General features: G+C 35.8%; 1 protein-coding gene across 15 annotated transcripts in view; it reads right to left on the bottom strand.

Annotated features, from left to right (window-relative positions):
* The window catches only part of Il13ra2 (interleukin 13 receptor subunit alpha 2), a 49,710-nt gene that overhangs the window by 17,782 nt on the left and 4,356 nt on the right, over positions 1 to 27,572 (bottom strand). Inside the window, exons 1-8 of one of the 15 annotated variants that reach the window (XM_028773883.1) lie at positions 18,343 to 18,485; positions 17,182 to 17,282; positions 15,559 to 15,651; positions 14,885 to 14,989; positions 14,434 to 14,559; positions 6,685 to 6,762; positions 4,858 to 4,966; positions 2,073 to 2,250 (exon numbers count right to left, since the gene is read on the bottom strand). The gene's annotated coding sequence lies outside the window, so the exon portion shown is untranslated. Of the gene's footprint in view, positions 1 to 2,072; positions 2,251 to 4,857; positions 4,967 to 6,684; positions 6,763 to 8,865; positions 8,917 to 14,433; positions 14,560 to 14,884; positions 14,990 to 15,558; positions 15,652 to 17,181; positions 17,283 to 18,342; positions 18,486 to 22,877; positions 22,997 to 27,572 lie in introns of those variants that run through there. The other 14 variants (XM_028773877.1, XM_028773878.1, XM_028773876.1 and 11 more) reach the window with 14 other exon arrangements.

The raw sequence follows: 27,572 nt of genomic DNA, 5'->3' as shown, positions 1-27,572 counted from the left end.
GATCAATGTTATAAAAAAGTAAAGAAGAAGTGTTGTGCATGTTTCAAGGCCCCAGAGATAACAAAAACCTATAGAAAAGGAATGGGGAAAGAAGGAAGAAACAAAACAATGTCCAAAGCCATTGGTTCTTGACCTTCTTCTAATGCTGTGACCCTTTAATTCAGTTCCCAATGCTGTGCTGACCCCCAACCATAAAATTATTTTCGTTGCTACTTCATAACTGTAATTTTGATACTGTTATGAATCCTAATGTAAATATCTGTGTTTTCCAATGGTCTTAGGCAACCTCTGTGAAATGGTCATTTGACCCCCAGACTGGGAACCATTGTTCTAAGTTAATAATATATAATGTTGCGCTTTTGTTGATAAAAGAATATATCCCTTTTCTATGTTAGCAAAAAATAAGTACCTTTTGTCTGAACTCTCTAAAATTACCATAGATGTTTTTCATTATATTTATTTACAAGAAAAGTGACTAAGTTGTTGAAACAATTATTTTTCATAAACTGACTAATGGAATTTAACATTGTCAATAAGTAGCTTGTTTAAGAAAAAGAATTAGAGTTATAAAATGTTATATGTTCTATTCACATTTTAAAGTATTTAAAAATATAAGCCAAAAACTGGTCTTGGGGAGAAGAAAATATAAGAAAAGAATGAGAGAGGGAGTAGAGAGGACTGTGATTCCTTGATTAATTGTGATTTGCCGATGAAATGAGAAACCAATTTGGTTTACTTGAGAAGATGTTGACCTCAGAAAATCAAAATAGGTACCATAGTTTATTTGGCCCTTACCAAGGTTCAATTTCTGTACCAGAAACTTTATATAGATTACGACACTTAAATCTCTCAAGTGTTGATAGACAATTTTATTACCTCAATATTACAAATGAGGCATTTGAAGTTTAGAAAAAGAACATTTTTGAAGATCATAGAGGCTAAATAAGCAAAGATATTGATCTAATTCTTAAGTTCATGCATGCTCCTTTTAAACATAAAACAGCCTTCCAACCAGTCTTAGAGGTGGTCAATTTGCTTCTCATACAAGTTATCCCTAGGCTATTGTTCCCAACTGCCATGAGTTGATCTGCAGTGTTTCTAGTCATGGTTTTAGGATGTGACTCAAGAGCATGAAATTGCTGTATAATTAATCTTTCAAGGACAACATCCAACAGTGTAAACTATTCATAGCTTCTGAAGTATGGTCATGACTCAGCATCAGAATCAGAGTGTCTAGAAGTTGCCAGGTTTTGAGACCTAATAACATGCTGAGATTGATTCATGCCACACTAATACTGCAATCACCCCCGAACTAATGATGAGACAAATATAGTTTTGATAATAACATGTAAATAACCTGCCTTACATAGATAAGCACATAAGGATTTGTGAATATGATTTCACATACATTAAAACAAAGAACTTTGAACTAGGCAAATATTTCACGGTTGCCACCAATCAAATAATATAAATAATTTTATACCAAACATAAGACATAAAGAATATATATATATATATATATATATATATATGCTGAATGATTAAGGTAATTACCTAATTTTATATAAATTAAATACAAGTAGGATGTCTATTTTAACATCATTTAAGCACTCAGTTAGATATGACATTATTATATTTACATCCCTGATAAGATTGCACACTGATAACAATGTTGTCTGATATTTACAGAATATGTTGAACAGAATGTTCAACAAATCTTATTAAATCATTTATTTCTCCTTTAGATGGCTTCTGATATGGTACCTTAAGTTCATCCAGCAAGTAAATATCCTAAAATCTTATCGAAGCTACAGAATTTGCCTTTGATATTCCATAGCAATATCAACATTGAAAGCATACATTTGCAATCACCTCACACATTGCAGAATCTGTACACCGCTTACACAATTCAAAATTTGTCATGAGTTTGGCCAAATCAGAACTTTATTATTAATCAGAAATCAACAAGACACTTAAAAGCAGTCCACTAAAAGTTATGGCTTTACATTTTCCATAAGGCATCAAATAGAAGATAATTATTAAAAACAGCACATCGTTATTTTTAAATATACCTTATACCTGAAGAGCAAAGCACTGTCTTGAGAGAGATCACTGTTCAGGGTGTAACAAGCAATCTTTTTCTCTTTCTCGCTCTATCTTTCCCTCCTCTCCTCCTTTTCCTCCTCCTCCTTCTCCTCCTCCTCCACACTCCTCAGATGCTTTCAAAGACTGGATTATAAATAGTGTGTCCTGTACCCAAAACATTCACATCGTGAAATAGCTTCAAAGGCAAAGAACAGGCTGTCGTCCAGCCCCTCAATACTCATTACAAACACAATGCAGAATGTGCATTGCAAAATATTCTGCCAGTTCATTCTTCCATCTCTAAAAGACACAGGCTAAAGGAACATGGAACTGCTATTTACTGTCTCAGGATATATTGTATCATATTATATCTCGTTATAGAAACAAATAACAGCAAATACAATTAAGTACTTGCATCACATATTTATAATACAGAAATTAATTTAGGAACCTATTTTCTGCCACATAGTGTTATAAGTACTGGATCCAACAGTGAGCAAAAAAAAAGTATTTACCTTCATTTCTTGTGTTGGAAGCAGATGGTGAACTCATCAAATAATTATAAATTGTGCAAAGAAATGCAAAGCAGGATACCAAGAATGAGAGTGATGGTGGCTTAGTTTTGATAGAATGATGTGAGAATGCCTTTCAGAGAAAGTGACACTAAGATTCTCATTGAGGGAATTAACAACGGTAAGATATAAGGAAAGAATTTTCCAGGGAGAAAAAACTTGCACAATCTTAAGCCCTATAGCAGTAACAAGCTTAGTAGTCCCAGGAATAGTGAGATAAAATAGGAAATACTCTTTTGGATGCTGTGTTTTGATTTGAGGTGTGTGTGTATGTGTGTGTGTGTGTGTGTGTGTGTGTGTGCGTGTGTATGTGATTTTGCTTTTAGAAATAAGGTTTCATGTAGCTGGAGCTGGGCTTAAACTTGATATATAGTGGAAGCTAACTTTGAACTCCTAATACTCCTGTTTCCACATCCCAAGTGATTGAATTAGAGCTGTTTGCCATCTTTCCACGTTTAGGAACAGAAATAGTTAGAAGATAATTTATCATGGCAGGGTTGTCACATAGTAAATGTATCATTTATATGTAGCAAAGTATGAAGCAGTTGGACAGCTGTGAGCATATTTATGTGTCAGTGAAGCATGCTTATATGCATGGTTATACATGTGTGGTTATGCACATATGTGTAGAGGCCAGAAGCTGACATCATTTACTGTGCTCAATCACTCTCTATTGTATTTTTGAGACAGGATCTCCCACTGGATCTGGATCTGGATCTTGCAATTTTGTCTAGCAAAACCTATGGATCCTCCGCTATCTGCTTTGCCAGTACTGGGATTACAGACCCATGCCCACATGGCAAATTCTTTACATGGGTGTTGGGCATTTGAATGCAGAACTTCATGCTTTTGCAGCAAGCATTACAGTGATTGAACCGCATCCCTTTGCCTCATAAAGTATATTTTAAAAAACTATCCTATGAAAGGGAAATGAGAGACACAATGACTCAGAGTAAAGCAATTAGTAATTGGGACAGGTTGAAAGCAAAGGCAATGCAGGATTAGTTCACTGGTGAACTGGGTGTGGAGTTTCACAGAAAAATGCCTCAATTTGGCATAGGCAACATATAATTATTTCTGTGGCCTGAGGCTGGTAATTAAGAATTCAGTTTGCAATAATTGCATTTAATGTGGCTAAATAATAGCCAAAGGTGAACAGTAGAAGTAGGTAGTGAGATGCTTGACTCTAGAGGGTAAAGAAAGACCATTGCTAGAAGTATAATTTTGAGAGCCATGAAAACACTGAAAGTACTCAGGCACAATGGAGGTTACTTATAAGATACTATAGATATGTAGAATAGATGGGTATTATGGAATAGAATCTTCACATAGAGGAAAGTTTAGTATATGAAGAGGAAGGGACAAAGTAGGCTAAGCAGAGGCCAACACATCAGAGTTGGTGGTGTCCCACTTTCTCCCAAGTGGAGAAAGTATTCCCAAGGCTAGGATAGTGACAGGCCATGTCAGAAACTCCTGCTAGGTAACATGAAGCATGAGAATAATCTATCAAACTTAGCAAAGAGAAGATGAGTGATGCTGAAAAGGGAACTCACACAGGAGAATGTCTGAATCACTACAAATTAATGGAAGTTCAAAAGACAATGGTGGGGCAAATTTTGAAGACAATAAGCATACATAAATAGTAAGAGTAGGAAACACAAACAAAAATTTTTCCCTACCTTTCACACAGTCAGCAACCTTACAAATTGCTTTATCTCTGGTTATTCAAATATGTAGACATTTCTTTCTACCAGTAACCAACCAATTCTGTAACAGACACCATCTGGAAATCCTCTAATTTATTTCAAAAAGCACAGCAGTTTGAAGGCTGACACAGCTTAGGTACAAATCAGGCCTCTGATCACCTCCTTCTTGAATTACACTCATTTTCTATAACTCATAGAACTCAGGAAGCATATCACTTAAATGCCTCTAGTTACTATAAATGATATTACAGAATACGCAGATGAGTAATTGAAGTGGGTTGAATAGTATGTGAGACAGGCCACAGAGCTTCTGTGTTGCCTACAGGCACCTTCACATGACCCTGAACCCAAATATTTGGGATTTATGGAGGGTTTGATGCAGAGGCATGATTGATTAAATCATTGGCCATTGATGATCAACTTAACCTTCAAATTCTCCTCCTTCCCCTGGACATGAGACAAGAGTGTCTGTATTTTGAGGAGATGAGGCTTACCTCCTAGGAGAGCCCAAGTGTTGTGCTCTGGGAAATTATATCTTGAAACAAAGAAGATTCTTTACATCGAAATAACCATGTAAGTCAAGCTTTTTCTCATGTGTGAAATCTAAAACAGAAAAAATATTTTACATGAAAGAGGAAAGATGATTATTGAGTAAATAGAATGAGCTAAGAGGGAGAGGAGGGAGAATAAGAGATGGTAAATATAGGGCGAGTTGCATCAAAGCATGTAATATGCACGTATGTAACATGATGAAACCCATGATTATATATAATTGATACAAATGAATAAAAATTTGAAGACAAATACATAATGCCATCGTATTACAGTCCCATTGAGTCATTAGTAATGAGCTCATTCCATCTTCATATTATGACCAAAGACCAAGAAAAGGTACCTCAAATATGCAGATTTTGAAAGTAAACAGTAACTTCTTTGAGAAGCTTGCTGTACATTTCAGGACTTGTATATGGGAGGAGATCTCTTATTTATAGTATTTCTAAAATGGACATAGAAAATCTCATGGGAAGGCTTACTCTCATCCTGCCATTCCTTAGAGTGTTGTCATGCATGCTTAGCAACAGGGTAGTGACATTTTAGAGATGCAGGTCAGAGTAATTTAAGATTATTTGTCAAAGAGAACCATGAGCATTCATCTGAGGAGATTGGAATCTTCCCAAGTTTGGACTGGATAAATGATGGCTCCATGTGTAAATTGCTTGCCATACAAGTATGAGGATCCCAATTCAAATCTTCAGTACCCATGTAAAAATTGGCATTGCAGTTCCCTAATTCAAGTGCTACTGCAAAAAGATACAGAAAATCTTGATAAATCTGGTAAGTGCAGGTGAGTCTGATTATCCATAGCATCTAACTTGTCTAAACAAGGTGTCAAGTCATTCCATCTTGCCATCCATACCCTAAATGAAAAGACTCAAGGCAATGCACTAACAATAGAGTGACTCAGGACAAGTATCTGCTTTACACACTCAGTAAAAGTGAGTTGGATGCTCCTGGGCTAGATAGCCTGGCATCTATATTGGCAAATGACAAAAGAGAGACGCTGATATATCAAACAATGAAGAAGGCAAACCATCAAAATCAAAGTTGTCCTCTGACCTCTACATGTGCACCATGGCAAATGTGCATTCACACTCACACACATGAATGCACACATGTCATACATATATTATGAAACCCATATACATACCTGCATGCACACATATAGACATATAGACACACACAGAGAAACTACCAATGTTTAGTGTGACCAATGATTACCAATTGTTTCTGATATGTTAAAATCATTTTATGAAGCTATTTTCCAACGTATTGTATTTCTAATTAGATAGTGTTATTTTTGAAAACCTGGGGCCAAGATCATGGCTCATTGAGTAAAGGTCGTTGCTGCCAGATCTGATGACTGGAGTTCAATTCCCCAGAATTCGTATAGAAGAACAAGTGAAGTGATTACCAAAAGTTTTCCTCTGACCCCTATAGAAGTATCATGGTACTTATGGTCATACACAAAACCTATACATACACAAAGTACCTATACATAGATAGATACATAGATGGTAGATGATAGATAGATAGATAGATAGATAGATAGATAGATAGATAGATAGATAGATAGATAGATGATAGATAGATAGACTGACTGAAGGGATGTCACAGCACATCAGGGCTGGAGGGTGGCTCGAGCACCTTGTTACAAGCTAACATCCTTCAGTAGATTCTAACACCAACTTAAATTCACACAGAAATGTGTTCACAGGGACACAGAAAGACAAATAAACAAAGGAATAAGTAAACAAACCTACCATTTCTCAAGAAAATTGAGCATCTTTATTCTCTGGAAGAAGTCTGAAATTTCATTTGTTTTCTGCTGTGTATGATTTCTGTAGAAAGTCATGAGAAACAATTTTAACTTTATTTTTACACAAATCCATTTTTTAAAAAAATGTTTCCGGATTTAAATATAATTAAAGGTCTGAACTAGTAAGGCACCAGAAAAAAATTGAATTAAAAATGAAAAACAAGAACAGAGAGTACCTGTTTCCTACTAGCCTGTTTTTTTTTCTTTTTTCTTTTCATTTTCTTTTGTTATTTTAAAAACTGTCAGGAATAAAGCAATGTAGCAGAAGACAGTCCCAAAGAGGTCTAGTAAGTGCTTTCCTCTAGGCAGGATTGTGTTTATTCTACTTTAGCCTGGAAGCCTGTTTGGAATGCAAAACATGGAGAGTAGTACCACTTCAGGTCCTCAGAGTTGGCTTCTTCCTCCTGCCCCTTGATCTCCAGGCTCACTCCTCTTGCTTTCTCCTTTCTAACCCTCTTTTCCCCCATTCTCTCTCTTTCCCTCAATTTTTACTGAGTTTATAAAGCAAACACTTGTCTTGAAAAGTCACTCTATTGTTAGTGCTTTGCCTTGAGTCTTTTCATTTAGGGTATGGATGGCAAGGTGGAATGACTAGACAGCTTGTTTAGACAAGTTAGATGTTATGGATAATCAGACTCACCTGTACTTATCAAATTTATCAAGATACGTAACAGAATGAGAAACAGTAGGAGGACATTCCCCAGATGTTGGACACACTAAATATATGGAGTGTACTAATTAAAACCAGAGATACACAGGTCCAGTTTTAAAAGAAAGCACTGTATAATGAAACATGGCACACTAACCCATCCCTTTGCCATGGGTCACTCAGTCAATGTACTTGGGACATACTCTCTCTAGAAGACTGCCAAGAGACAAATTCTCAACTATCTTCAAATTCAGCTCAGCATATTATAGCCTACTTTCATTCTATCTGGACGCTCATCTAATTTCAGTGGTAAATTCATTAATTCAGTTGCTGACTACCTGCATTGATCCTTTACAATGTCTCTTTAATTTGCTTTGTAACTTCTATAATTTCTTTAACCCCCTTTAAACTTTATGCTATGTATACTAACAATTAGCAACGGAATAAAAGTTTGCAATCTTTGTAGTCATGAATCCAAGTGAGACCAAGAGCATTTAGATGAGAAAAGCTGGTGAAATGAATGTGGTTTGTGAATCTACTGGCATTCAGTAAGTTCTCACACTGTGGAAAGACACTGACCTAACGATGCTATTGGTAGAATGTGCTCACAAATTTTACATTTCTTTTTTCCACCAGTAGAAGCCAATATATGCTTGGATAAGTTGTCATTGTTTTTCAAAAGTTATGGATGCTTTTGTTTTCTTTTTTAAAATTTTGGTCTGACAAGGTTTTACCATTTTTAAGCCAGGCAATAAGTCCTCAAACTTGTTAAGCAGCACGCAGCAGCCTCCAGCACCCTACATCACACTGGCTTCAGACTCATGATCCTGTAGCCTCTGGTGGCAGAAGACTAAGATTACAGAACTGACCCTCCATGCTCAGTACAATGTTTCTTTTCAATATAGTTTTTATTAATACCTTGGCTTCAGAAGAAACATTTCCATATGTAAATTGAAAATTAAAGTTAGATTTCAACAAGTTTTCTCTTTTAGTTATTTTTTAATCGTTTATACAAAGAGCTTTCTTGTTTCTTAGCAGACTGAATACTTTCATTGCAGTGAATTCAGTGATTTAAAAGAACTGATGCTTTGCGTACACTCTCCCCAAACTTAAAGGCTGTAAATGCTTATCTTAGTCCTAAGCGATAGGTCTATGTACTTCATGTATTGTTGTTTTTGACAGCTGTGTTAAACATAGGCCTGACACTTTCCCAAGCGACACTTGAGCTTTCTTAACAAAATGAACCCGAAAGTTTTTGTTTGTATAATCTATCCTTAAATTCACCTTTCCTTACTATATTACTGCTGACATGGTGATAGACATCTATCCAAATCGTCATTTCTCAGACATTTCCTGAACTTCCATTTTGCACTCAATGCTGAAACCAGACAAGGCACAATATTTCCTGCCCTGTGTTCTACTGATGAAGCAGAGGAAGAGAAACAATCATTTTGAAGTGTGGTTTTCACTCCTTACCAGTCGAAGGGTGAATTGATGCAGTCATATTTGAGGTGATGTGACACACAGCTAGGGAAAATGAAGACCTAGATTTTAGGATGGTATTTCAAAGTGTCCTTTTAGTTCCATGAACCATGTTACTAAAGTTCTTGGCTAGAAGATGCAAATGGCAAGGTTAGCTCTTATCTTTGAATTTGTCCTTTCAAGAGAATAGACCTTTCCTACCCCCTCATCTTTTTTCATCTTACTACAGAATGGTCTTGATACAGAGCTTCCTTTGACCAAGCAGATAAGTGAAACACCTCAAGCATGGTAGAACAACCTCAGTGAGGCACAGGACCATTGTTGGTCTCTAGCAATGAAGCTATGAAGTCTTGATGCAGCTCTTCAATCCATTAACTCTAGGCTGTGAAATCAAAGCAAAATTCTGTACTTCAACAGAACCAGTAATTTAAAAGCCAAATTAGATGTCAGCTTGACAATGTATATAAAAATGTTTCAAAGTTTACATCAATTTATCCTCAAATATTCAAGGAGTCTACGAAATCATATATACAGTACTACCATTTGTGTTCTATATAACCTTAGTTCCTGAACCTTGCTTAGCATTTTTGCAAAGAGCCTCATTTAATTAGCCTGTATAGCACATCTCTTGGTGAAAGGTCTCATACATACTATATATACATAAGGCATACAGAACCATCAACCTAGCTCCAACCACACAGCCACAACATTTGAAAGTGACAAAATGCATTATGACAACATTCCAAAGTTCCAGTGTTACTCTTTGTGGTTTTTCAAGAAGCATTCAAAGTGCGTGAGACTGTAAACAAGAGGCAATACATATTGAAGGAGCGTCTCTGACTTGCTGGAGGTTCTGTTATTATGACAGCATCCATATAGCTTTAATCCGGTGTGGCATCCACAGGTCCCAGTGATTCCAGCTTATCCAATGTGCTTTGCATATTACCACAATCTCCAGAGTTTATTTCCTCTTGGTGAAACAATGTTCTTTTATCAATGGTATTCTTCTGGCAAATTTGCTAGATAAAGAAAAGTAACTCGTTCCATAGCTACGGTTTAATCAATGCTAGATAACCAAAGTCAAACCAGACTTGGAAAGAGGATTACTTGTAAAGCTCAGCCTGTTACCATCAGGAGATCTTCTGAGTCTAGTTTCAAAGATCCATCATAATTGGGTCTGTGGACTGATTGTGTTTCCTTTTAGAAGGAGGGATTTAGAGGGTCATTGGATCCTAACCTAAGTGGCTGGCCATATGTCCCAGTCACTTTTATGTGATATTGTTATAAATCAAGGGATACAGGAAAGAAGCTATTAATAGCCTGGGAAAGACTACATGATTGGGCTTCCATCCATTTATCTATAGGGAAGGGATCATCTGTGCTATGTGAAGACTTTCCAATGTGGCTGTTTTGGGGTTACCAGTATTCGGTCAATAAACCCTCACTAGGTTGGATAAGCTCATTTGTTGCCAGAAAAGATTTTGGTGGAATTGTATGTTGGTTAATCATTGTAACTTTGGGAGGGGTTGACTGACGTTGGTCTTAACCCTTGTAATTGAATTACATCTCCAGAGAGTATGGCTTATCTTCTTTTGACTGAGTATCTAATGAGTTGTTTCCAATGGATGCTACTTCCTATCCTCCAAACCACTTCACACCTTGGATGAAAGTGGGATGCTGACTCATCAGAACCTCCTGAGCCCTCCTCATTTACTTGAAATTTAGTATACAAAGACAATAGGGCACCTATGGAGAATTAAAAACATACACTTGCCTTCTACCATATTTCCATCCCAGGTAGTGTTTTTAAGTATTGTCAGTCTCTGTTTTTCAGCTTGGGAAAACTTGTTCCCAACAGTTCATGGACCTATATTTTATCCCCAATTCACGAGCCAGATTTTGTCTTATTTCTATCTTAATATTTTTCAGACAGCCTTACCTTCTGCCAAACTTGGGTGCTCCTTGTTTGTTTGATCATAACTTTAAAATATAAGGGCCTGCTCTTTTTGGAAGAGGAAACAGAAGGGGGCATGGATCTGGGAAAGAGGATAGGTTGGGAGGAGTTGGGAGGAGTAGAGAGAGAGGGAACTGTGGATAGGCGTATTTTATGAAGAATCTACACTCAATAAAATAAAATGTATGATATCCCTATGTAAATTTGACTTGTATTTTCTCTGCACCTGCACCTGACAGGCAATAATTGTTGGTGAAAAGAGTCTCACAGTAGATTAAGTCCATAGTAAATATACAACATTCAAGGTTAAATTAGCCCCATGGTAGTATTCAAAACCTTGCTACATGTACAAATTCATTTAATTCTTTGCAAGTACAAAGCTATATTCTTTTCGATGCAGGTATTCCCCTTCATCCCCAACACACCCTTGGTTTTTGCATTAAAAGCAATATGGAGGGTGGAGGAGACGGCTCAGCAAAGTGCCTGATGTGCAAACATGTAGATCTGAGTCTGGATCTCCAGCACACATGTCAAAGCTGGACATAGTCACGCAAGTAAATGAGACAGAGAGCAGAGATAGGCAGATCCCCAAAGCTCAATGTACAGCCATTCCAGACTAACTGTTAAGCTCTGGATTCAGGGAGAGACTTTGTCTCAAAGGACAAGGTGGAAAGCAATAATGCAAGACACCACCCATCAATCTCTGGCCAATACATACATGTGGATAGCACACATGTCCATATACTTACATGAACACATTCACTACATACATTAAAAAGTATAAGTATCAAATGGATACTTCCTACATTTTTCCAATTTGCAATAAGAACCTTCATTTATTGTTTCCCCAGTCTTTCTAGTTATAAGAAGATATATTTTCACCTTTTAGTGTAAAACCCCCAATATGTGCTCACATTTGTCGGCATAGCTTGGACTATTACAATAGCTTGTTTTTTTTCATTCTTTCTCAGTGATGCTGGTGGTAGAAGATTGATAGCTTCTTAATATGTCTCTTTGAATTTACTCTGTGCCTCACATCATCTCTTTCCTCATTGTAAGCAAAGTGTACATAGCTGGTTTGAAAATCTGAATCTAGTTATGTAACTGCCAACCTAAGACTTATCCATAGTTCTTTTCTTATTTTAGAATTCAAGAATGAGATTGAGAATTCTTGGTTTGGTACTCAAGGCTCTAAACATTAGAGCATCTGGCTTGTTCTTCATCTACTTCTTAGAAACCAGTGTACTTATGTTCTACACGCACACTATAAGGACTATACATGGTGTTTTGTTTCCCCAAAAGTTCTTTGGCAAGTCATCAGACTTCCAATGTAAGACAAAGTTGCCAATGAATTATTATATCTTTGATACTTCCACAGTATCATTCACCAAAGAATTTTTTCTCAGTAAGGTTTTTTTTTTTCAGTTGTAGAAATGCCTGATTTATCAAAGAAAGATATGGAAAGGAAAGCACACATTTCCTACAGCAGGGCTGAACTCTTTTTGTGGAGATTATCTTAAAATACACAGACCATCAATACATTTTAAAACTACATATGGACTTGGTCATCCAATTTTCTCTGCTTCAATAAACATGAATCACCTGAAGATTATGAATACTCAAAACATGAGAGCAATTCATCTTCATTCTCCTCTTTAAGTTATGATGCTTTAATTTCTCAGGCCACCATTCTGCAGGCCACTTAAAATTCCTTCCATTTACCCCTACCACAATTTCACCAGCATGTATCACATGCTAAAGAGTTTTTAATCTTTTATTTAATCTCCTTTAAATACTTTTGTATTCCATCTGTATCATGGCATATTTCCTGCAATGCCCTTGCTGTTAGTCTTTAGAGTCTCTTGCCTGAGGAACTACTATAACTTCCAGATACGTTTTCCAGCTTAAGATACATCAAGTTCAGACCATTCTCCCTACTGCAATCTAGTTGAAAAGTTCAACAATGTACAAACTCTCCTAATGACTTGCCACTGTTTTACTGAATGATTTATAATGATAACTCTGAACTGAACGTTCTTCTCTAAGCATCTCACTGCAGCAACTTTCTTAATCTACAGCACAGCTTTGTGGGATGAATACTGATCTAAACCTATTGGACAAAAAAATAACTTGAAGTACAAATATGCTACATTAATGTGTTAGAGTCCCATTAGTTAGCAAGTGTTGGAACTGAGATGCAATGTCACCTGGTTCTTTTGAGACATTGTGCCTTTAATCTCTATGCTGCTATTGTTTCTCATGAAATAATATACAGGGTACATGTATATGTACATAACAATGATGAGTAAAGAAGAGAAGGCTTTGAATTTGAGATGGAATGGGTGACATAGGAGGAGTTTGAAAGAGAGTGAGGAGTATAAATAAAACAAATTAAGTACCTGTGTGTGCAATTCAAAAAAAAGTCCACAATTTTAAAAAGGAATTTTAAAAACCTTCGGTAAGACAATCAATGCTTCTTACTCCTTTCTTTCATACTAACAAGTTCAGTTTTATCTCCTGTATTGAGGTTTTGAAAAATAGGACCTTGTTTTGTCCCTAAGCCTTTGTCCAAGCAGTGTCATTAAGATCAATTATGGTTTGCCAAATTTAGTTGTTAATAGATTACTAATGAATTTAGCCAAGGCAGTAGTCTTGTGTATAATTTTTGGGTCGGTGGTAATAATGATGTTATAAACAGACCTGTGTAATCTCCATTTCAATGTCATAATATGGAAACAATAGTCCCTTGGGATTGGAATTTCCCCGGAAATCTCATGTTTGAAAGGGGAAAAGACTGAATCCTGGTGCCAGTCAAAGAAGGAACTAATCTCCCAGAAAGATACTTTACATACTTCTGATAATCTAAGCATATCACCACAGTGATTTTCTTAATCTACAGCACAGAACTATGGGATACATGGTGATCTAATCACATTTGACTAAGAGTAACGTCTTTAAGGTCTGTGCTGCTATTGCCTGTCATAAACTAATATAAAAATGTACATATATATTCACATAACAATGATTAAAGAAGAGGCTTTGAATTTGAGAGAGAGTGGGGGTCATAGGAGGAGTTCAGATCATCCTGCAGGAGACACTAAAACCCAGATAAGGATGGATCAATAATTGGTAAGAGCACACCTTGATCAGGACTGCTTAGTTATACATACCTTTTGCCTCTATTTAAAACTAAACCTACTATCAGAACCCTAATGGCAGCCATGAAGTGAGGAGGAGGTCAGAACTTTTTGTTCCTTTTACAAATGTAGTCACCATTGAAGAAACATTTTTCTGTTTCTTATTACTTGTCTCTTTAATTGTTCTATTGAGGATAGGTGGCCAAGCCAAGCTTGTAGAGCTGCCAGGGACCAGGCTCTTATCCTAACTCTGGTAAGACTTGCTCGTCCAGATTGAAGTACGGTCATCTCCTCTTTACTTTGTGCTGATCCATAGAGAAGTGGAATTCTACAATATTTTTAAAGGCACTCTTCATTAGTAAAGTGCACAACCTTCTCAAATGCTAAGAATGGGGGCTTGGAGAGATGGCTCAGCAGTTGAGGGTACTGACTGCTCTTACAACAAACCCAGGTTTGATTTCCAGTACTTACATGGTGTCTAATAATCTGTAACTCCAGTTTTGAGGATCCAACTCCCTCTTCTGTCACTCATGGGCAAGGCTTGCAGCCAAAACACCCGTACATGTGAAACAAAACTTAAAGACATCTAAAATAAACCTAAGAATGTGGACAAAGATAAGAGGGTTTTTTTTAATTGTTTGTTGAATTCCCATTCTATCTTGTTTCAAGAAGATAATTGGGGTCATCATTCCAGACCTAACAGGACACACTATCTTCCATTTCCAGAACTCAAATAAATTGGCAATGACAAAACCAAAGCTTCATAAGAAAAATATAAGCTTGAATGTAAGAGTCTTAAGAGAAAAGGAAAAAACTATTTAGAATGCTAAGTGGGAATGAAGTGGCATGTGCTTAGTTCAAAATTATTCAGAGATCCAGTAAGAGGCAGGAAAGGAAACAGGAAAAACAAGGAACCACTCACTATTTGATGACAATGGGCTAGTAGGACATGCAAAATCAGATGCCTTTCCTTGAGTGTACTGGACCTTAGACGCAAGTAAAACAGTCCCAGTAATGATCCAATCTCCTAAACATAAAATAAGATTGATAACAGAAAATATAAAACAAACAATTCCAACATGAAACAAAGTAACAACGTGGTAGATTACAGAGTATATCAAGAAAATAATGAGAGATTAGTGATCAATAATCAAAGGGGACTTACCAGAATTTGAGGGTCATCTAAGGTTTCAAATATTTGTATAACACAGCAATCAGCCTAACTATTAACTAAAATTGTGTATTTTCCTTTCTTGGAAGGATGTTAACTATAAGATAGCTTGGTAAACATTTTAAAGTGGCAGTTTCTTATACACCCACATTTGTTTGTGTTCCAGACTCACACAATGGCTAATTATAAAATGATATGGTAAATTCCAGGAAAGTAGTAAGCACTTAGAAGCCAAGAGGACAGGTAAGTACTCAATTTGATCTTGGGAATTGTGGTCCAGTGTGAGGCATTAAAGAAACTGGGATGCAAATCTGTCTCACAAATGATAAGGAAGTCTTGGCCAACAAGATGAGGATGAATTGGGAGAAAATGGTGCGTCCTCTGTGGGAAATGACTATGCAAATTAAAGAATAGATAATACTTACCACATTCAGGGGTCTACCGTGATTTGTTTGGCTATGGTGTAAGATGTACATAAGTATGCCTTTTGGGCCATGTTCTCAGACTTGGATTTAATCCTGAGGATTAGAAGTGGATACTGAACTGAGCTTAAACCTGAAGGTCTAAAACGGATGAAAGTTTAAATCTGAATAGATGAAAGGGCTATTTTTTTCCTTTAAGACAGGACAAAAAGCACATGTGAAGAGGAAAATGAATGGCTCTATAAAATAAAAGTAGATGCGTGAGTTTAAAAAAAAAGCTGCAGCCACATCTGTTTAGTTTCTATGTGAAATAGGTGGCAAGATTGCCTCAAGAGAAACAATGTGTATTGGCTGAACAGGAGTCTTAAAAATAGAGAAATCAGCTGGGGATGGGGCTCCATGGTATAGCACTTATCTACCTAGTGTGAGACATGGAGACAGGGGGAGTGAGAAGGAGAGAGAGTGGGAGGGAAAGAGATTGTAAGAGAAAAAGTGAGGGGAAGGAGGGGAGAAGAAATAGAGCAAGGAGGGAGGGACAAAAGCAGGGAGGAGGGAATGAGGGAAAGAAGGAGGGAATTTTCCATGGCCACCCAAGAGGATGCAAAGGAGCTGGAGACAACCCAGAAGGATCATAGATGGCTGTGTTCTGATTAGTAAGAATTCATTCTTCAGATCTTAGCTGAGGTTTCACCTGCAGAAGCTACAGTGGGACTACTCGGTTTCGTGCTTTTGAAGTACTGAAGACTATCTTTCCTGTGGAGACTCACCTTAATGATTACATTATATTAATTCATATGATCTTCTGTTTAATATCTACTCCATACCTGTTCAGTCACCACTGTATAAATTAACCTTCAGTTTCTCATCTCTAAAATATAAAGAATACTAGTCCTCTCTGTTGCTACTTGGGTATTTAACTAAGTGACTGCATATATGTGTTACTCAAGAGGAAACTGAATCTCTGAGAGCTCAGTCTCCATGTACAAGTTCAAGAGTAAGTACAATGAGAATTCAATCCAGGCCTATATCAACATAATCTGAAACTCCTCTTCCCTTCCACACTGCTTCCTTAGGCAGTAGGCAATTAAAGAGTTCATACATGAACTCTCCTAGGGTTATATGCATTTTTACGTTCTTGTCTTAACTTCCCTGCTTATAAGGAAATGAACATGAATAAATAATTTACATCCAAATGAATAAAATATTTTGGAAGGCTACAATTACAATCCAATGAAGATAATATTCACAGCATGCACATGTCCTCTGTCTCCTAATAGTGTATAGCTATCTACATTCTGACTCTATGTGACACTGTATATTATCCACCTCTTCAGCATAGGTTTTAGTGTCACTAACAAAATAGAATAAGGGAAAGAGACATATAAATCTGAGCAAGGTCCTTCAACTTTCTACATCTGTAGTTTCTTACACAGATAGGAAAAATAGCATTTGTTACCATACAGCTTATGAAATGATTAATGGACTAATGTATACAAAACCAATCTTTGAACACTTAATATAATAACTCAATTTCTTTTCCTTCTGCTTCTTCTATATCCAGGGGCCACTTTCTGTAAATTCCTTGAAAAATACCCCAGAAGCCCCCTATTCCACTTCAACTCTTACCAAGTTGTAGCAAAAATAACAAGATATCCTGAGAGGAGGTTTCATTCACAGGTAGAATATTGGCATTATAAGGATTTCTGCCTCTTCTTTGATTTCTCCTGCTGTTTAAGTAATCATATGTAACAATTAGATGACCTTTCATAATGCCAGGTAGAGACAGGTTGAATATTTAGCTTACTTTACAAATGAAGAAATTAAGATAAGGACAACTACTAAATAGACATATACAAGAATGAACTAAACAAAAGCCTGCATTCTTGGTTATTAGTTTAGTACTATCCTTAATAAAAACCCCAGCAATATCAATACTGATACCTTAATAATATTCTTGAGTCTTAAAACTCACTATGATATTCTATGATATCAGTATAGTATATACATGTATAAAATATAATGAAACCCACTGTTTTGTCCACTTAATAAATGTTAACAAAATGGAAAGGAAATAGCAGATTAAGCCCTTGATCTTGATGTCTTAGTTTTATGTGCCCTCTTGCTTACAAAGCACAAAACTAACATGGAAAAGAAACTAGTTGAAAACAACTGCAGTGTATAACATGACTGGCATATTTCAGTTTTAACTATTAGTGTTTGTTCTTTCAGGAAAAATATTAGATGCTAGTACATTTTATAACCAAGGTAGTGAAACCTGAACTTTTCTTTTCAAAACTGTATTATACATGTAGTTAGAATATATGAATAAATGAAGCCACACATACAGAGGATATACATGATCTCTGAAATGAATCAAAACATCAAAAATAAATCAAATCATTTCTCATAGACAGGATCTATGGTTGTCTCTTAAGAAAGAAACATTGCCGCAAAATGAAACCTTCTCCTTTATAGTAAATAATCACATAGAAAATTGTCTCAGAGAACTCTGAAAAGCAAATATTTTCAAAGAACCACTGTTGCTCAAAAGAGGTTAGGTTTTATAGAAAATACAGGCTAATAAAAATTGAGCAATGGTATTATTCATGACATACTAATACTAATTCAAACATGTAGCATTTCCCCAAATATTTCCATTAAATCAAATCTTAGCCACACACACAAAAGATTCATGTGCTTTTAAGCAAAGACAATTAAAACAAAATAAGCAATTACTCAAAACAAGTTACTTCTCATTACCAAATTTTATACCCAAGTGAAACTTACTTGATGTGAATAATGTGTCCAGATGTAATCAAATTCTTCTGAAATACCACTGAAGTCTGCCTCAAGGAACAGCTTCTAAGCTTAATGGGTTTTAAATGACCTTAGAACTAAAGCTTGTATTTAAGTAGGAGGAGTCTTAGCTTTAGCCACAAAAAAAGTACCAACTATCATGAGAAAATTTGCATTCAAAGCAAATGAGCCCTCAAAGTTATATTTGCTTAAAAATTCTCAGAGGAAATTATATCTGAATGACTTTCTCATTTGATTACTTCCTGATATAGCCTCTTGGCATGCCAGTGATATTCTACTATGTGACTCACCACAGCACAAATCAAAAGATAATCTAAAGGTAAGTATATGATTAATGGGTTTATATTTCCTCAGCATATATGATGCAAAGGCATCATTGTTTTGAATGTTAAATACCTTTATGTAGAAAAGAGCAATTACAAAACCTGAGTTCTATTCTGGAACCTTGCTTTATAGTCAGCTCTGGAATTTTGGGCAGTTTCCTTAGCCCTCTTGAGACTGGAGAAATATGTCAGGGACTGATGATGTAGCTCGGTGGTACAATGTATGCTCAACGTGTGCAAAGTAGTAGGCTCATTTCCAAGCACCAAGAAAAAAGAATGAAGAAAATATTATTGAATGGTCCTCAGATGTCATCTATTTTATGGTTGCCCAGAGCAGATAGAGACATTTTCTTTAGTGTTGCAATCACTGACAAGGTGTCCATACTTCAGAAAACAACCACTCATCCATGGGCCTACAAGCAGCCATAACTAAATTCAATAGAGAGGCGGGGAGGAGGGAAGAAGGAAAGAAGAAAAGGAGGGAGGGAGGAAGGAAGATACAAAGAAAGAAGAAAAAGAACAGATATGATCATGGAAGGGGGACTGGTTAGGAAGAGGAAGGGATGTAAAATGGGAAGACAAGAAAGGGCCACAGGAATAAGTATGTTCAAAATACATGCATGTATGAAATTGTCATAATGAAGCATATGGTTGTGTATAATTAATAAATAATAGCAAATATATTTTACTGTTAAGACATTTACTTCTATTCACACAAAAATTGCCTCTTCACTTTGCCTAAAAAATGGTCCTTTTTGAGCTGGGGTGGAGCTCCCATACATGTATATGAAAGAGCCTGGCCTTGCAATCAAACACCAAACAAACTTTAAATTGATGGGAAATAAAGAGAGAATGTCCAAAATCCCTCTGCTTTCTAAAAGTACTGATATGCTTGATGTGTTTGATACTATCAATAAAGTTTATTAAGTATCATGCATTTTTTCACTAAAAATTTATCAAAAAATATTCTTTTACACAACTAGGTGAGTATTTGAGGCCTCCCAGGGTTACGTGGTAAGACCCTATCTCAAAAAAAACATATTACAGAAAATTATTACCTGTGTAAATGAACACAAATACAAAGACATTTTATTAAATGTCAGTCGTGTTGTAGACTTCAGAGTGCTGAGATTACAAGTGTGTGCCACCAAAGAATAAGCAAGGCGTTAAAGAGTAAGCTTGTTTGTTGACTGTCTGTGCTTATTGTCTTGCTTTTTCTTTGATTATTTGTGTTAATTGTCTTGCTTGTTCCTTGACTATTTGCATCTATTGTATTGCTAGACCCTCAATCTAGAACTGATCTTAATGCATGCATGTAATCAAAATGGTATAAAAGCATGAAGGAGGAGGAGGGATGGGATGGGGGTTCTAGGGAGGGGAAATTGGGAAAGGGGATAACATCTGTATTGTAAATAAATAATAAATATCCAATAAAATAGGAATAAATAAATAAATAATAAATAGTAAATAAATATCCAATAAAAAGGAAATAAAAAAACAACTGTGTGCCATCACATTCATCATAATGTTTCTCCAGGTTTGAAGTTAGGAAAGTCCAACTTAGAGAGTGTAACATCGCTGATCTGGCTGTTTTGCAATCATTTTTGTCTGAAATTACTTATCAGAACTCTGTGTGAGAGTTTAGTGTCAGAATTTGCTGACAAGAAAAATAAAGAAAATCTAGTTCAACCTTTCCTTTCCTCTTCCTGAGATTGCAGTTTCAATTAACTCCAGGAAGTTTCCCTCAAGTCTCCTGCTTCCTGCAAATCTTTTGGCAGTTAGAGATAGACCCAGCTTTGTGGTATTTAATATCTTGCAATAATACAGTGTCTGTCATAATAGATATATAAAGCATTAATTGAATTTCACTAATGAACTTCTGTTTTAAATAATAATACATAATGCTTCTATTGTTGAAGTCTACTAGATAGTCACTTTTATCCTGATGGACAGCTCCGTTAGTGAAAGCAGAGGCTAAGCCTTGCTGCTTAGTGTGAGGAAAAGTTCTATCTCAACCTTTTCTGGTGACAGGGATGCACATAGGATTAAACCACAGTGCATATGGCTGCTTGAGATAAAAAGTAGAAAAACGACTGAAGAATAATTAATGAGAGATCCTGGTTTACTTGCTTTGTTTTGCTTTAAGGTAGAGTGAAGAGAACAAAGATAATGTCAATCTCTGGCCTCTGCACATGCATGTATAGCAATGCTGCAGCATAAACACATGTGTCATACATGCAAACACACATAATTTTAATTAGGCTAATTAACAACCATCTTCAATAAGCTTGACACCTATTTTTGTGCTCTTTGTCTAATTACTGAACTGCTGAGGACTTTATATAAAATGGTTGAGTGGCAGGAATTATGATTTCTATTTCTTTGTGTAGTATTCTATAATTTCAATTACTCTGTTGACCACCAAATCAGGAAATGGTTAGTTTAAACCACTATTCAAATGGAAGGATCCCTGAAGATATCAAAGTCCACAGAAGGCCCAGACCTTACATAAAATGGATGAAATTCTTGCACAGACTTTATATACATCATCTGAAATTCCTTTCAGTCATTTCTAGATTAGTTGTATTACCTATATATAGCAATATATAGTATGTTCTATATATTATATATAGTAATGAAAAGTAAATTCTACATATGTAGCTGCTATAATATACCATTTAAGGATTAATCATAAGAAAAATATTTGTATATGTTTAGTACATATTCAATGTCTATGTTTGATTCAATCCAAAGATGGAGCCTATAGAAAACAAGGCTTCACTACATCTAATGATTCAAAGACTTATTTTGTTTTAAAGATTAAGAGGTGTTAAATAGACAGAAAAAGAGAGAGAGAAGAAAAATAGACAAAATGGGATTACATATACGCACAAAGTTTCCAACAGAATTCAAAAATTAATAACAATGCCTACACATTCATTTGAACATATTAGATAGAGTATATATAAAGGCTGCTTACCTTCTCCCCAAATCTAGTTTTATTGTGCTGTAATAAATCTGTGATCTCCTCTATTACCAAGATGCAGTAACAAGAGTCCAGAGCTGACATTATCAGGAAAACCCAGAATATACAGTTGGCAACAAAAAGGTCCTCAGGTAGTTTTCAGAAGCAAGAATGAGCACCAACAGGTGTGAATGCAAACAGCAGAGGTCAGCAGTGCCAACCTGATTCCGCTCACTCCTACACACTGCTCAGCTACAGGGCATCCAAGTTCTAAGTACCAGACAGATGAGTTCAATGCTATGGCATGTTGTTTAAAGTCAAGTTGGGGGAATGGTAAGTAGAAACTGTTGAATGTTTACTCCACAATGTGAGAATGTTAGGTAGTTAGTTAGATATTACCAGGACTAGCAGCCACTGGGCTGGACTCCTCTCAGAACGAACAGCCTGTAAAACCAGGAACTAGCACTTCAGAGCTCTAATCACAGATTGGAGGAATGGAAGTCAACAATCTCTCTGTTCCAGAGAGACTCTGAAGGTCATTAATAGATTGCTATCTAAACTTAATTCCCAGAGCTCAAAATCCTATAAGATTGTTATCTAGCTGGAGTCCCGATAAAGAAAAAAATAATATTATTCCCTTTTCTTGTAACTGACAAAGCAAATGTGTCTGTTGGTCATTCAGAAAAGAAAATGTCCCTTAGGAAAGGTTTATTGTTCTAGAAGCTTTAGAACTATTTTTAAAAAGGCTTCCCAAAATGGTGATAGAGAGAAGGCTCAGAAATTAAGAACACTGGCCACTCTGGAAGACTCAGCTTTGATTGAGCACCCACAGGGCAGCAATCAATTGTCTGCAACTTCAGTCTCAGGAATCTGATGTCCTCTCCTATCTCAGTCATCAGACACATAAATAGCATACAGACTTAAAAATGTATATGCAGACAAAATGCCTATTCACAAAAAATACATAATAGGGTTTTTTTTAAGTTTATCTAAAATTGTAGAGCCAGAAAATAGTCTATGACCATGGGCTACTCCCACTGCTTCAGAGTGTGCTTTCCTCAACTCTACCTGTCTTTGACACTAGGTTCTGTCTGTCTCTTATGAAAAGAGGTCAAGAGGTCAAAACAAGATAGATCCCCATGACAAGACCAATAAACTGTAACAGAGAAGACCATTGGTATCTAAAAGAATTTGGAAGAGAAAACAAGTAACTCTACCTGTGTCATGAAAAGGATGGGAATCTTTAGGCACAGATGCTTTGGAGGATGATCCCCGGTAGTCTTAATAGCAAATGCAAGACACTGAAAATACATTGAGATTTTAGGTCTGTGCCCTGCCAAAATCCCTTGGAAAGAGAGAAAAAAAATGAGCTTTGCTAACTTTGTCAATGTTCTGAGTGGTTTAGAAAGCAAATAAGTCTAAAGCTGTCTTTTAAACTGTGACAAAAATCAGGCATGGGTAGTACATGCTTTTACTACCAGGATTTGGAAAGCTGTTGGATCTCTGTGAGTTCAAGTACAGCCTTGTCTACTTAGTGAGTTCAGTGCCAACCAGAGCTACATAGTCCTACCTCAAAAAAATAAAACAAAACGTTGATGGCAGAGATTATATCCCAGGTTGTGTATCTCCTTTCAGCCATATAAACTGTGTTAGAATTGAATACACATCTTCCCAACTGAAGGCTGCATTTTCCAATTCCTTCTCATCTGGGTGTGAATATGTGGTTGTAATTTAGACAATAATACACAAAAAGCAAAGCGTGCAATCTTTTGATCAATCTTTAACAACAACAACAAAAAACATATATCCTCTTCCCACTTTTTCACCCAATCAGGAAGATATGGCCTGGATATGACAGTGGAAACCATATTTGACCTTATAGATAACGTCAACACACTACAAGACGGCACAGTGACGAGTTCAAATGATCCTGGACGTTTGTTGACCTGCAGTGGTCTTGTCAGTCCACATTTTGGTCTACCTATGATGTGTCTGGATTTTAGAAGTTTACCGTCCCTTAACTAATAGTGAAATAAATCTGTGTTAAAAGCATGTATTAATATTAAGACATTGCTCTTCCCAAGAGTATCTGCACATGAAGTCCAGAAATCAAAGACTACATAAAATGTAAAAGGAGAATATGGTAATGATGTTTTAAGCCTAGTAAGGCTAATGGCCTTTTTATTTTTGTTTTGCTCTTTGTTTTGACCTCCCATTAAACCTAGCAGAGCACTGATTGCCTATTGTGTTATTTCTTTAGGTTAGACCCTGCCTGGGTTTCCTCATGTCTCTTACTTACCTTAGTGTGTAATTTCCTTATGGGCAGAAGTAGTGTGCCACTTACCTCTATATGTCCAATTCGTAGACTGGAGGAGCCATTTGGTACATTAAAAGCAAAGCAAAACAAAACAATAAAACCTCTTGTACACATGATCTTTATTCCAGTGGTGCAAATAACCCCAAAGCAAAACTAAAAATGACAGAATGGTCTGCACTGTTGGCTTACACAAGAATTTCCATTTAAGAAACTAAGAGAGGCTAAACTCTTTTTCAAAGTTCCTTTGTAAGAGATGGAACTCAGATTCAATGATTCATCATGAACTTTGCTCCTCACAACAAACTTGTGGTACAAATAGCATTAGAGTAGACCTGGTTCATCAGTAGAGGGGTGCCCCCTGTGAGTCTTAGTAAATAACTGAGACCATGGCGTTTTGTATATATACGTATTTATGGTGAATTTTATTTATAAAATATCTACAGCAAGAGAAAACTAACATAAAAGATTTGGAATGATTTAACAGTATACATAATAAATTTATATAAGTTAATCTTTCTGTCTTAAACAAATCCTGGTATTAAACTTTAATCACATTTCTTCTTATCAGTAGTTGATGATAGGTTAATGAATTTATGGAAAGTCACTACTCAGATAAGAGAATGAGTATCTCGGCATTCCCATTATATAGAAGAGAATTTTAGGGTATCAAAATTTCAACATTCAACAAATGGAATTCAAGAATGTTTATCATCAAAAAGTACTGTCTTTGCTCCAAAACAGTCAGCCACACTATCTTCCAGAAACAGCCTGGCAATACACAGAATGACAATGAAAAAAATAATATTTGTATCTTAAAAACAATTTAATTAGTTACAAGTAATAAAGAAGGGCCCTATTCATAAAATATTAATTGGACAAGACTGAAGCAAAACTGTTAACTTAGTCTACATGCTTTTTTAACAGACAAGAAATCACTGTTCAGAAAGGAGAAACCAAATGGAGTTAGAGACAAAGCCTTTTACATATAAGAATTCATTAGGCATTTGTATCATAACACACTGCCTTTTGGCATTAAATACTCGTTAATTTAGTTCACTTCTGTGAAAATAATGCATGGAATATCGTACACTAATAAATCTATAAATTCATTTAACTCAGCTGGGCTATTTTTTTAAATCGTTACCAGTTATAAATCTTTTTTTACATAAGAACTTTCAGATAGTAGAAATGACAAAATAATTCATTTTCATTTATCATCTTCAAATATCTAAACTGCCTTATAAAATACAGTTTACTAATCAAAAGAGCTTTATCATAGCATCATGATCATTCCTGTTTTCTACTTGATAATGTGTCAGAAATGAGCACATAATCAAATTTTTAATGAATAATTAACAGGAAACACGAGTGTGCTTATGTGTAGATTGAAGTCCCAGCTAGATATTGAACAACCAATAGAAAGCTCCCAAAAGCCAGGGGATACTATCATTTCAAAGAAAAACATAATTATAAAAACTGAGAATTAATCTTTTCAAGTTGTCATTTTACTAATGTGTACTGGTTTAAAAGATGCTTAAATGAGTTACTAAATAAGGATTTGAAAAAAGTTAATTTATGAATAACTTTTGTTTAATTTGAAGAGACTCACAGATGTTATAGATCATACCCGCCATATATTAACACTGACATTAAAGTGATGAGATTGCCAGAAAACACAACATCTGGTTGTAACAACAGGATGAATGTGTGTGTGAACTTCTTTAGATTGGCCATTTATCTCTGTCTTTGTCTCTGACTGCCTTGACTGAGTTTTGCCTTTTTTTTTAGATAGTGTTTTTGCTATGGATCTTTGGAATTACCAATCCTCCTAATTTGCTGAGACTACAGGCATGCCTCACCATACCCAGCCCCATTTGGCAGTGCATCTTTGAAAACATGTTTTAATACTTTCTTCGGACCTTACTGCCTCATTGGTTATTATCATTCAGTTGTTATTTCAGTCATTTATTCAATAAATAGGGATTAAATACTGTGCTAAACAATTGGAACACAGAGATGGACAAACTCCTGCATTCACTGAAATTCCATTCCTGTAATAAGAATATATCATAAAAAACAAGCAAAAATGTATTATGTAATCATAATTTCATTTATTTAAAGGTCATGTAAAGTCTAAATATACTCTTCAGTGACAGAATGTCTGATTAATATACTGAATTCTCTGGATTCTATTCCCAACACTAGAGGGAGGAGGAAGAGAGCAGAACACAGATGATTCCGGACCAGAATTTGGTTCTTACATAAAGAAACTGCCTCAAGAAAGTAATTCAATACAATATAATGAAAAGGGGGGAGTAATTCATGGATTTAGGTAGATATAAGTAAATTAATTACTACCAAGCACGTTCCTGGACTACAGAAACACTATTTGATGTAAAGTTTTTATTTGAAGGTGTATAGCACGACTCATGAAAGAACATTTATCTGTCCATTAATTTGTAAGGGCTTACTTTTTGCCATCTCTTAGAGCTATGATTCCTAATATTAATGCACTTAGCTGTCAAAACTGAAGTTATTTCTTCTAGTAAAATCCAACTGATGAAGTTGAGGATGTGGAGCAGTTCATATCTACTTTACTGGTGTGTATCAAGCCTAGGGTTCATTTCCAAGTACCATGTATACTTGGTATGATAATATACTCCTGTAATCCCAGCACTTGAGAAGACCAACAAAATCAGCAGTGCACATAAGCTACTGTAAAGGGCTTCATGGAGAAGGAGTAGTTATGTTTACACTTTCAGTTGCGTGTTTGTGCAGTATGACAAATTCTTTTCTTGAATGTGGGTGCAAGGTACAGACATACAGATCATACTTTTTCATGACGTGTGAGGAGCAGTGCCTGAATACACTGATGCATGCATCAGTGAAGTGACAGTCTTACAAGACAGAATGAAATAATGATGGAATATCAAACAAGGATGAGATGGGAGAGTGAGAATTGTTAAATGACCAGTGACCTTACTACCACAACTGACTGTACTGAAGCCTCTTCAATTGTTTTCATAAATCTATAAAGGAACCAAGTTCTGTAAATAGTTACCAGAAATTCTTCCAGTTTCACTACTGAAATAGAAGGTTACTCCTCTGAATGAAATGAAACAAACATTGTCTCAGGATAGATATCTACAATCATTCAATCTCCTAAAATATCAGATATTAAATAATAAGCAGATCTCTTCCCTGGCTTATTGATTAGGTCCATATGCCAGAATAGTAGGTAGAACCACGAATTTCCGTAAAATAGAGTGAGAAAAACAAAGCAGCCATCACTTTCACTAACTTCTGATAATCTACTAGCTCATGTAAAGCAACAGTGTATTGGAGTAAAGCCTGCCAACTTTAATACATCAGTCTTACTTTTCCTATGTGTTGGAGCATTTATAAAGCCTTCAATATCATTCTCCCATATTAATTAGTATGAAATTGTTTTTTCTTATGACTTATTTACATTGAACTAGAATCTTCCTCAAAGTGTAGGAAGGCAAGCAATCTAATATTAAGTCCAGTAAGGTGATATAGATAAATAGATAGATAGATAGATAGATAGATAGATAGATAGATAGATAGATAGATA

Source organism: Grammomys surdaster, unplaced genomic scaffold (genome assembly GCF_004785775.1).
Source record: "Grammomys surdaster isolate TR1022 unplaced genomic scaffold, NIH_TR_1.0 236, whole genome shotgun sequence".
Taxonomy (NCBI): domain Eukaryota; kingdom Metazoa; phylum Chordata; class Mammalia; order Rodentia; family Muridae; genus Grammomys; species Grammomys surdaster.
The sequence above is the reverse complement of the archived record's forward strand: the minus strand, read 5'-3'. Positions and strand labels throughout refer to the sequence as shown.